General features: G+C 40.2%; 1 protein-coding gene across 1 annotated transcript in view; it reads right to left on the bottom strand.

Annotated features, from left to right (window-relative positions):
- RORB (RAR related orphan receptor B) overlaps positions 1-11,087 on the bottom strand; it is a 145,285-nt gene that overhangs the window by 67,322 nt on the left and 66,876 nt on the right. The gene's annotated exons all lie outside the window — the stretch shown is intronic.

Here is an 11,087-nt window from a genome sequence, read left to right as displayed (position 1 = left end):
TTATCTTAGAGAACACATTAATGAGGGGACCGTGATCTTTTGCATACTGAAAAGACACAGGCTCGTACAACGGAAAGCAGCTCATTCACAAGCAGGACATGTCTTAGCCCTAACTCTAGACTGGGGCCATGTTTAAAGTGCAACATAAAGTTAGTTGAGTTTTAGAAGTTCAGCCTAGCTGGACTGTCTGACATCATCTGCAGCAGCAATGTTGGGGCACACTTAAGTAACAGACTGATGGAATCACAACTCCTTATGAAGGACTATACTATTGTAACAATATGGGGAAATCAGTCAGGAGGTGGGAATTTGGGCAGAGAAGGGGGAATCCCAGACTCTATGGAATTGTACCATAAAATTCAAAATTCAAAATAAAAATTAAAAAAGGAGTTCAGTCTACACTATGGTACATTGCACAAAAGTAAATTCAGCTCCAAATCTCCATGCTTTCTAATAGTTGATAGAAGGGCTTTCTTCCCCCCTTTTCACTGATGTTCAGCTAAGTCTGATATTCCCTCACAACAACCCAATTGCTCAAGTGAGGAAGCTTCCCCAAATGAGAAATACAAATCCCTAAAGGGAAACTGCCTATTTCTGCAAGCATGCTCAACTGATTGGGCCTGAGGTTTCACTTGCATGACAGCAAACCATGGGAGAACTGATTGTGTGCAACTCCTATGCTTACCATTTTATGAATATTATCATATTGAATCCTCATGACAATTTCTATTTCCAGGTGGGAAATACAAGATTTCAGAGGCTAAGAAAGTTCCCCACATTCACACAACTCATACGTGGTAGGCTCAAAGTTTGCCTGAGATGGGAGTACTGAGGCTTACGCATTATAGATCTTAGACCAGAATCTGGAATATAGTATACATAACAGATATATATGTATAGTATACAGAACAGGTATAACCAATGCAACAATGGCAGAAGCACTTATAGTTTACTCCAATGTAATTGTCATATAATCCATCTGAGTGCTCTCTGTGTACCATGCACAAACCTAGACACTGGGAACGCATCAGTAAGCAAAAGAAATGAGCATCGCAATCCAAGAGGCAGGAATGCAGCTCCCAGTGCCCCTAATGCTACTGGCACTCTTGGTACCCATACGAGCAAGTACTGCCATTACCATCACACCACAACTGTCATACACTACTGCCACTACTACCACTAGTTCTTGATGCTTACTAGTGTGTGCCTTCTTATTGATTTATTCATTGGGTGTAGATACTATTGCTATCCTCACGTTATAGATGAGGAAACGGATGTACACCAATATTAAGTCATTTGCCCAAGGTTATAATAGTAAGTAGAATTTAAATCTAAGTAGCCTAGAACCAAAGTCCATGTTCTTAGCTACCACAGAGAGGCAACACGTACAATGAACTCATGAACAGCAAATGGTGAATTGCATTAAAGACTAGGAAGGGTACGCTGGGAGACCAGGCTGTTTTCAATAGTTTCAAAACATCTTTCTGAGGAAGGCCTGCTGTTGGTGGCTTAAAGGTAGAGTGTGGAAGGAGGCTCATGGGAGTGTACTGTTATGCTCTTATTTTAGAAGTTTTCTTTTTAGATGTGGTTTTCACGAACATAGGTGTAAGAAATAATGAGGAAAAAATGATTACTTATTGAGTAGTAGGCACTTTGCTGGATGTATTTAATAGAATAAGGGATTTGGTTCAGTTTTGACATCATTTTAAGAATGAGGATATTGAGCCTCATAAAGCGACTTACCCAAAATCCCACAGTAAGTTTGCTTGAGTTGAGTCCTGTTCTGGGCTATTATCATGAACCCAGGAGACTCAACATTGAGAAAATTTTAAGCCATGGTATGTGGGTTTGTGTGTATACAGGTTTGGAAAATAGAAATATGCATAATCATATTCTGATAATATAAAAAGAGAAGCAGAAATCTAGCTAATATTTCTTAAGGATCTCAAATTAAATCATATGACCCCCCCCCAGATACCAATACTTCCTTCATTCTACTTTCTGTCTTTCCTGCCAATTTACATAATTACTAAATCTTTAGCCTGGATTTAACTGTGGACAGATAATTCCAAGGAATATTCTGACCTCAATCATGGACAGTTTTTTTTTTCCTGAAATGGTGTTCCTGATGAGCTCTATAATTGGATGTCCAATGAGTCCTACTTGTACTCTGCGAATGTTAACACCATGTTTCATTTAGGAAAATTATAGTTAGACTCATTCTTTTGCCAAGTGCTCACATAAAGCCTTCCCTTCTTTCTGAGTCCCTTGTTTTTTTTTTTTTTTAATCTCATCTAACAGAGCCAAATCCAGAGGAAAACAAAAAAGAAATAAGAAACTTCAGCAGTGAAAGCAGGCCAGAGAAATACACAACTGTTTTTCTCAGAGGATTACAAAGTATCTTGCTTTGAATCCCTTTGTACCCATACAACAAGGTAATACATGTACTTTAGCTGACTAAGCAAGATTCCATTGATAGCTTAAAAGCTTTAGTTTTGATGTAATGAATATACTATTTCATGCACTAATGGTCTGAGAAGTCTGAGAAATGTTTTTCTCTTTCCTGCAGAAGGAAAGTTAACTAGATGATGAATTAAGAGTATCGTACTCTTGTTGTAAATCAAGGAATATCCGACTACAATGAATGATGATGTGTAATAATATTATACTGTATATAATGGCATTTGATAACACAAAAGGTAGATTCATTTCCATTAGTATCTTTAGCTCTTAAAAGCATTATTGTATGTATAGATAGAAATGTAGATGATACTGATTTCTTTTGAAGCAAACACTAAGATTTATTCATCTAGAGTTTCCAAAGGTCAGTTGTTTTCCTCATAGGCAATGCTTCCCTGTAGTTACCAAAGCAAAGAATCAATTTTGGTACAATTACGCATACTCCAGATGTCTCATACACACAGAACGTGAAAGAAGGTTAAACCCCCAATCCCTCCATTTCTAGGCAAGGAAACTAAATCTCATTGAAAATAAGGAATCTGCCCTAACTGTTGCACTTACCCACTTCACGCAGGTGGAAAAGCTAGATAGCTTAGTAATAGTTCCACTGCTGTTCTTGTCACATAGTTCCCTGTCGTCATCAGAAATGTTGAATCTTGTAAGAGACAACATTTTGCCAGCCTGTGTTTGGGATCTCTGCGTCTCCCAGAGTACCTGATTTCAGCCTCTGACTCTAGCTTCCTGCTGATGCACACTCTGGGAGACGGAAGTGAGGGCTCAAGGCAACAGCTTCCTCCTACCCATGTGACCCTGACCTTGGCCTTTCCTCAGCCCTGGACATGGTTGGCATTGGGACAGTGATCTATCACTTGGAATCTTTCTCTCCCTTCGTCTCCATCTTTCAAAAAAACCAAATAAATAGATTTTTTAAAATGCGGTGACAAATTATGTAGGTTTTTACTGGAATGATGTTTCTGTGAAATACCACAAGAGAACGCCCAAGGACTTCACCAACATTTTCTGATGGGTTGGTCTGGGAGACTGTAGTAGTAACAGTAATGTTGTCTAACTCTCAGTATTGATACTTTGACTCTAGACTTTGCAGCATGACCTGCTTGGGCCAAAGGGACAACAGCAGACCTGCAGCCTGCAGTCTGATACATGCACAGCATTAGGGATTACCAGCACAAGGTGCTCTGTGGAACCCCAGGACCACTGGTAATGCAGCCCTGGAGAGCCACTGCAGGACAAGCCATGCTACTTGAATATTCATCCTCTTCATCTCCCAAGATGTGTGTCCAGCCACTTCCCAAAAGCCCAGGTAAGGCTGAGTCTTCAATTGGCCTCAAGTAATTGGGCTAAGACAAGAACCACCAGCTGAGCCACGGAAGTGCAAGCTGTGATACGTGTTGGTTTTTTAAGTACCTAATTTTAGAATAGTTTATCAGCCAATAAGTCTAACTGATATACTTGGTCATTCTTTATTAAGAAGTTAATGCATTTGATTAAGAAACAGAGTAGGTACATAAAGTAGGCAGGTGAGTGATTCAAGGGTCAATCCTGTGACCCAGTCGTTATGAAGTCTAGTAATTCTTATGGGAATCTCCTACCTGCTGGTTCACTCAGATGCTCACAGCAGCTGGGACTGGGCCAGGCTGAAGTCAGAAACCAGGCCCACAGTGTGGGTCTCCCAGATGGCAGGCGATCAGTAAGAGGTGAGATGAAAGGAACACTGACTAACACAACCCAAAATCTGACAGCACTGGTTCCAAGCCACCACTGAGCAACTGAATCGTTAGATTTAAAGCAACACTGTCAGCTAAGACTAAGCCTTTTACTATCCTAATGCGGAAAGTTGACAAAGTTAAATACTTCTGCAAGGTGCAACCAGCTAATGTCCATGTCTAAAGAATGGACAGGTTTATTAGGCGCTCAGTGCATATTAGCCATGATTTTCAGCACAGAGCATCAAGAAAAGGAAACTGGGCATAGCATAGAGAGTGACATAGACAGGGGAGGGCTATGCTGTGGATTGCCTAACTAAGCCAAAGTTAAATATTTTGGTGGATCTGACTAATTCCTTAACTGGCACAACCACACATTCCCAGAGTGTCCTTGCAATCTTTAAATTCAAACACATGGCAAGACACAAATAAAAATATTTGCCCGATTCAGAAGAAAGTATGTCAACATCAATGTGGAGTGGTATAGCGCAGAAGTAGGGGTAAGAATTTCCAAAATAAAATACTCTGAAACCACACACACACACACACACACACACACACACACACACACACACACCCCTCTGTCACAGACTCACAGATATGCTATTTCACAGAAAATTTTATTTTTCATTTCTCTATGATGTAAGTTTTCGGAGAGATTTGGATTTTCACATGCCGTTGGCAGCAGTGTCTGGTATCCTCTGAAATTAGGGTGTTATGCAGATTTTTTAAAAGTCGAGTAAACCTTCATGAACTAATTATAGTATGAGAGTTGAATGATTAAATGCACAAGCCATGGAGCTACCTTTTGATTTGGGATAAATAAAGGATCGGTTGATATATAATTAATTCAGTTGTTTTTCTTCATAATCTAATGGTTAGGATAAGACCAAGTGTAGACAGTGGCCATCAACTGCATCCTGTCTTTTTTTTTTTTTTAAAGATTTATTCATTTTTATTGGAAAGGCAGATTTATATATAGAAGGAGATTTAGAAAAATCTTTCGTCTGCTGGTTCACTCTCCAAGCAGTTGCAATGGTTGGAGCAGACTCAATCTGAAGCCCAGGATTCTTCTGGGTGTCTCATGCGGGTGCAGGGTCCCAAGGCTTTGGGTCATCCTCTACTGCTTTCCCAGACCATAAGCAGGGAGCTGGACGGGAAGTGAAGCAGCTAAGACTGGCACTCATATGAGATCCTGGAACTTGCAAGGTGAAAATTTAGCCACTGGGCTATAGCACCAGACCCAGCTGCATTCTGTCTTAAACTCAGATGTCAGAAAAAGAAAGGAATTAAGCAAAGATATTAGAAAGCAATAGTAGATTTTCAGGTAGAAAATTATAGAATAATTCATGTTCTGATTGATAAAGTTGGTAGAAGACACATGCTTTTAAATTTTGTACAGAAGTGCATCCTTGCATATAAAATATGTTACTCAGACTTTGGAAAATTCCACTTGATTTTGCATTTTCCATTGAGGTTTTTTTTTTTTATTGTTAGTATTTTTTCACATTAGACGAGTCCAATGGGTTCAGTAAGACATGTCTCCCTGAAACATATGCAACTGTTTGAACTCTGATGTATCTTTGTCAGAGGTTGATTGAGGATGTTGTCTTCAGCTAATGCTGGTGCCTGAGAAGTGGGACCAGACTGAAGCCTTTGGATCACTGGGGTTATGCCCACGGAGGATGGCACAGTAGAGATTTGACTATTTTGGTACAAATTTGACTCACATTCTCTCCTTCTCAGTGTATGATGAGAAGTCACCTCACCAGCAGGTTTCATATTTGTACCAGGTCTACACAAAGACAACCTTTGCATAAACTTAAGCAGTGTCATCATAGTGCTTTATCTGTTTTCGGATGGGTGTATTTTCTGCCTGAACTCAACATTATCGAGAAAAAGAAAAATATCTTCAAGTGGTAGACTTTTTTTTTTTTTTTTTTTTTTTGGTCAGGACCACAGGCAGTGTATTAGGATTTGGCAAGAATTCGGGAAGTTAGTAGCCCGTCACGTTTAGCCCTTAGGTGCCTTCAGCCAGCTTGTGCTCGTCTGAGGGATGGAGTTGCTTTGTTGCCCGGACCGCTCACCTTCTGTAACTGACAGGCAATCAAACTTGGGGGTAATTTTGCAAAGTCTAGTTGGTAGACCATACTCTTGAAACAAAACAATTAAATGGCTTGTAAAGAATTTCCTGTAGATTTAGTAACCAAAACAATTTGGATAATATAAATATTTGGAGATATTTATTATCTGAAAAGGGAGGTAAAACAGTCACTGTTTTGCACAACAACCCTGACAGTGTACAAGAGACAAACCCAGTGTTCAATGAGGTTTCTGTAGGTTTGGGTGAGATGTCTGGAATATGCACAGCTTTGAGATGGGACTCCATGCTTAAGTGTCAGCTTCTCTTCAGGCTAGGCACTGTTTTGTAACCATCAAGAAGGCACGAATGAGTTTGTACAGGAAAGCATTTAAATGAGTCCTAGCTTAGAGGGTGGGTTTATGTCAGCCCTTGAGTGATGAACCTTGCAGGCATTTGGGGTGAGGAGAGAGAGAGAGAGAGAGAGAGAGAGAGAGAGAGAGAGAGAGAGAGGTGGAGGGAGTAACAACATTTCTGCCTTCCCATTGGTGTATACTAAGGTGACCCAGTAAACACAGGCTCTGTTGAGAGCTGCAGCGGCCGCTCAGATCTGATTGTTGCTAAGCGAGAACGTAGACTCATGGGCAAGGAAGATTTTTGTGTGACATTGTCCAATCTCTTAATGTCAGGAGCTAATTCACATATTTTAAAACAATGTAGGGGCCAAACAAAACAATATTGTTGGGGGCTGGGAATGCAGCCTGACAGTTTATAACCTCTGTACAATTTCCTATAATTTAATAATTTATACACATTTTGGAGTGATGCTGGCACTCCTTGTCGGATATTTGTAGGGCATGGACTTTGGACCATTTTGCCATCATCTATGAAAACATTTACTGATTGATTTTTTTCTAGCTCCTCTTTGCAAATGATCAAAACACAGCTGGAAAGTCATACTAGAAACAGGTAAGCATTGGCGTAGAATAGCTAGCCATTCCTAATTTCAACTCTGTACCTTGGTCTTATTAAAATGTTATTTAGGCTGTTCTTTCTGCTGGAAGAATGCCATATTTCATCCATGCTGCTAAGCTAAAGAAGAGATAATAATAGATGCTAGAGAGATGTTGGGATATTTATACTGCCACCACAAAGCTAAGGAATCTGATTTTTCTTAGAACTGATTGGTGCAGATGAAAATTCTTTATTACAGTTCAGACTGTAAGAGGAAAAATAACAACGCTATTTTCTAAAATGTAAATCAGGTGTCTTTGGATTCCTAAAGCTTTACAGAAGCAGTGATATAAAATATGTAATCAAATAATCCATCATGTTTTAGCACCTAGTGGTCATGAATTCAATATCCAATGATACTTGACTCTCAGGGGGAAATCGTGAAGCAGGCGCCCACTGCTAACAAGCTCAGAACCACAAAAAAATCACAGAAAAATATCTATGTGTATATAATGTGTGCATCTTATAAACTAATTCATTGGGATGGGGTCTTTATCCACACATATGCCCAAAGTCAAGGTCGGTGGGTGCTTCTTTTCACATTCTGATAATTCTGGAGTGTTGGGCTGAAGACAGACAATTAGCAAGGGACAAAGATGGTGTAACACTTCAGTGTGCCTGATCTGCAATCTGAACTTGTACAGATGGATTGTGTAGCATTTGCAGGAAAGATACTCATTCAAAATGAATTTTCTAGAGAGATTTATGCATTTGAAAGGAGAAACATCAGAACAGGCAGGGAGGGAGAAGGGGAGAAGAGAGAGAAAGAGAGAGAGATCTTTTAACTGCTGTTTCACTCTCCAGATGCCTGAAATGGCCAGATGTGAGCCAGACAAAATCCAGGAGCCAGAGACTCCATCCTGGTCTCCCACATGGGTGGCAGAATTCCAAGCATTCAATTCATCTTTCCCTGTTTTCCAATGTGCATTAGCAGGAAGCTGAATTAGAAGTAGAGTTGCCAGGACCCAAAGAGCATTGTGATATGAGATGACTGAATTATAAATGGTGGTTTAATGGACTGTGCCACAATGCTGACACTGCTAATAATGATCAATTATAGCAGATTTTACAGAAAACACTAAGACCATGAGTCACTCCAGGGCATTCTGTAGAATGTGCTATTGATGATACTCTTGAATCTACTACCTTATGTAAGCTTTAAAAATACTAAATAAAATATTTTTGTAAAAACACGTTAGGGGACAGTTTTAAGAATTCACTTGGTAAGACACCCTTTTGGCTTCACTACTGTATATTCCCACCAATAGGATAAAAGAGTTCCTCTCTTGGAGCCTGAGCAGTGGCATAACACACTAATCCTCCACCTGTGGCACTGATGGTCCTCATGGGCTCCAGTTGCTTCACTTCCAACCTAGTTCCCTGCTAATGGTGTGGAAGAGCCGTGCGTGAAGTTCCATAGTCTTGCAGCCATGTGGGATATGTGGGAGAAACTCCTGCTTTCTGGCTTTGGACTCTTAATTCCAGCCATAGCGGCCATTTGGGGAATGAACAAGTGGGTAGAAAATCTCTGCTGATGCTTGTTTCCACATCTCTCATTTTCAAGAAAGCTAAATGAATCTTTTCTTTTAAACAAAAGCTCCCCTCTGAACCCCTGCTATATGACCAGCGAGGTTAGTGGAAAATAATCTAAGAATTGATAAACAGGATTGCTCTTGGCTAATCCCTATTGCTTTTGACTTTTGGTAAGAAGAAACGCAACAAACATAACGAAAAATGACCCCAAAGGGCCAGTGTGTTTAGTTCCAATTGCATCTTCATCATTTATAGATAGATGATCTTGAATAAGCCACTCATCTTCTTAGGTCCTCAATTTACTTATCTGTATAATGCAAGAGTGGATAGGAATTAAGACCTTGGCTGGCTAGGCTAGATAAGATTTTGTAATTTCTTTTAGTTCTGTTACTTAGGATCATTTGAGTTGGAATCTGAGCGCACTAGAGCCATCCTCAAGGAGGGTCACTGGATTTCATTTTCATTATGTGAATAAATTGAACACAGACAATTTTTGCTTGACATTACACTTAATTTGTCTGCTAATGTGTGCTAGGCACTTTAGACAAGTTCTCACTCAGTTGTAGAAATGAACTATGGTGCTATTGCCACCATCTTGCAGGGCAGGAATTGCAGGATCGGGGAAGCTGGGCAATTGGGAGTAGGGGAGTGGAGACACTCCAGGTCTCGCTAGTTTTCCAATGTCATCCAGACTGGGTGTCACCCTCTACCAGTTTTCTCTGAGGAAATGTTTTGCTCTTGGTTTGGAAGGCCACCTACCATTTACTTGGAAGTTGAGTATGTCCATGGTGCATAATTAGAAGTATACACCCTGCTTTTGCTATGGACCAGCTTTTTCCATGAGCAGAGTCGTGTCCTCTGATGCCTGATCCTGTAGGGTGTTGTGAAGCACATGGACCTGAAGACTCCTAAAAGCAGATTGATGTTCACCCTGCACTCAAGCTCTTGACAGTAATTTAAGGTAGTTATACCATGGATGGCAATGGTGAGACACCAAGTGAACTCTAGTTTATAGGATGGTGGAGTTGCTCTGACCCTAACTCTAACCCTAACCCTTTACAAAGCCATCTTGACATTGATGTAGAGACTACATCCAGATCATAGAAGCAAATTATACAGGAAGAAAATGAACAGCATAGAGACCAACACAAATCTATTATGTCAATTTAAAAAAGACATATAATGTAGTTTTAGTGGGGTAAATATTTCACCTTGAGCATCCCACTTCAGCATGGTGTGCGCACACACACCCCTTCTCATAACCTTCATATACCTAAAGCCTCTACTGGGAGGCAGTAAGCAAGGTGTGTTTGAGAGGAGCATGGCTTCTGACCAGAAGACCTGGACATAAAAACAGACACCCCCATTACAGGCTGTGTGATCCTAGACAAGTGAATTAGCATTAGTGTGTCTTGGTTTCCTCATGGGATCATTCATTCTAAGTGTTAATTAAGATAAAGTACTTGCCACCCTATGGTAGGCAGCATATACTAGATAACTGCAAGCTCTTATTATTATATGAGAATGCTCTTTGAAAAAGGCTTTTGGAATGGTGCCAGCAGGAAATAAAAACGACTTTCAAAATAACATTTTCTTAGCCCACATGCAGCTTCTATGTACAAGTTCAAAAACTACAATGATTAAAAATTTCAATTTAAAATGAAGCTATACAGACTGATGGGTAGTTTTCCAAAATGCAATCCAGAGGTTTCCCTGCTAGTCTTAAAAAAGTATGCTTGCATTATAATCATGGTGACACACACAAGGACAGTTTCATTCTCTGCCTCCTACTGCGCTCTCTTTTGTCCACTATGAAATCTTAAATTCTGTTCAAATCCCTTTCTCCCTAAGCCTAGCTAATGCTATGGTCTGCTACTGTTGCCCTTATCCCCACTTCTGTGATGTTTCCATACTTCAAGGCAGACCACAGAATGGCCGGCATACAACTGGGAATTCCTGCAAGGCTCGCCAAGTTAATGGTGATTAGCTGCTGCAGATGGAGCCAGGACCGGTATAGATGGTCCCAAACAATGGAGTCTCCCACGCGTCCACAAAAGCTTTCATCTTGAGAACATAACCTCTTGTGAGCTCTAACCAGAAGTGTCCAGGTAATTGCATTTTACTGGAATCAAACCTAACAAGTATTTTATAATTAAAGATCATGCTGTTTCCTTTACCATCACCTGCAACTTAATCACACACTTAAAGCTCCCCACAAATAGCGAGGCTGTTTAATATTTATTGAACACCCACAATTACCTTTATATTTTGTTTCT

Source organism: Ochotona princeps, chromosome 31, assembly GCF_030435755.1.
Source record: "Ochotona princeps isolate mOchPri1 chromosome 31, mOchPri1.hap1, whole genome shotgun sequence".
NCBI classification, from domain to species: Eukaryota; Metazoa; Chordata; class Mammalia; order Lagomorpha; family Ochotonidae; genus Ochotona; species Ochotona princeps.
This window is presented reverse-complemented; position numbering and strand designations above follow the sequence as displayed.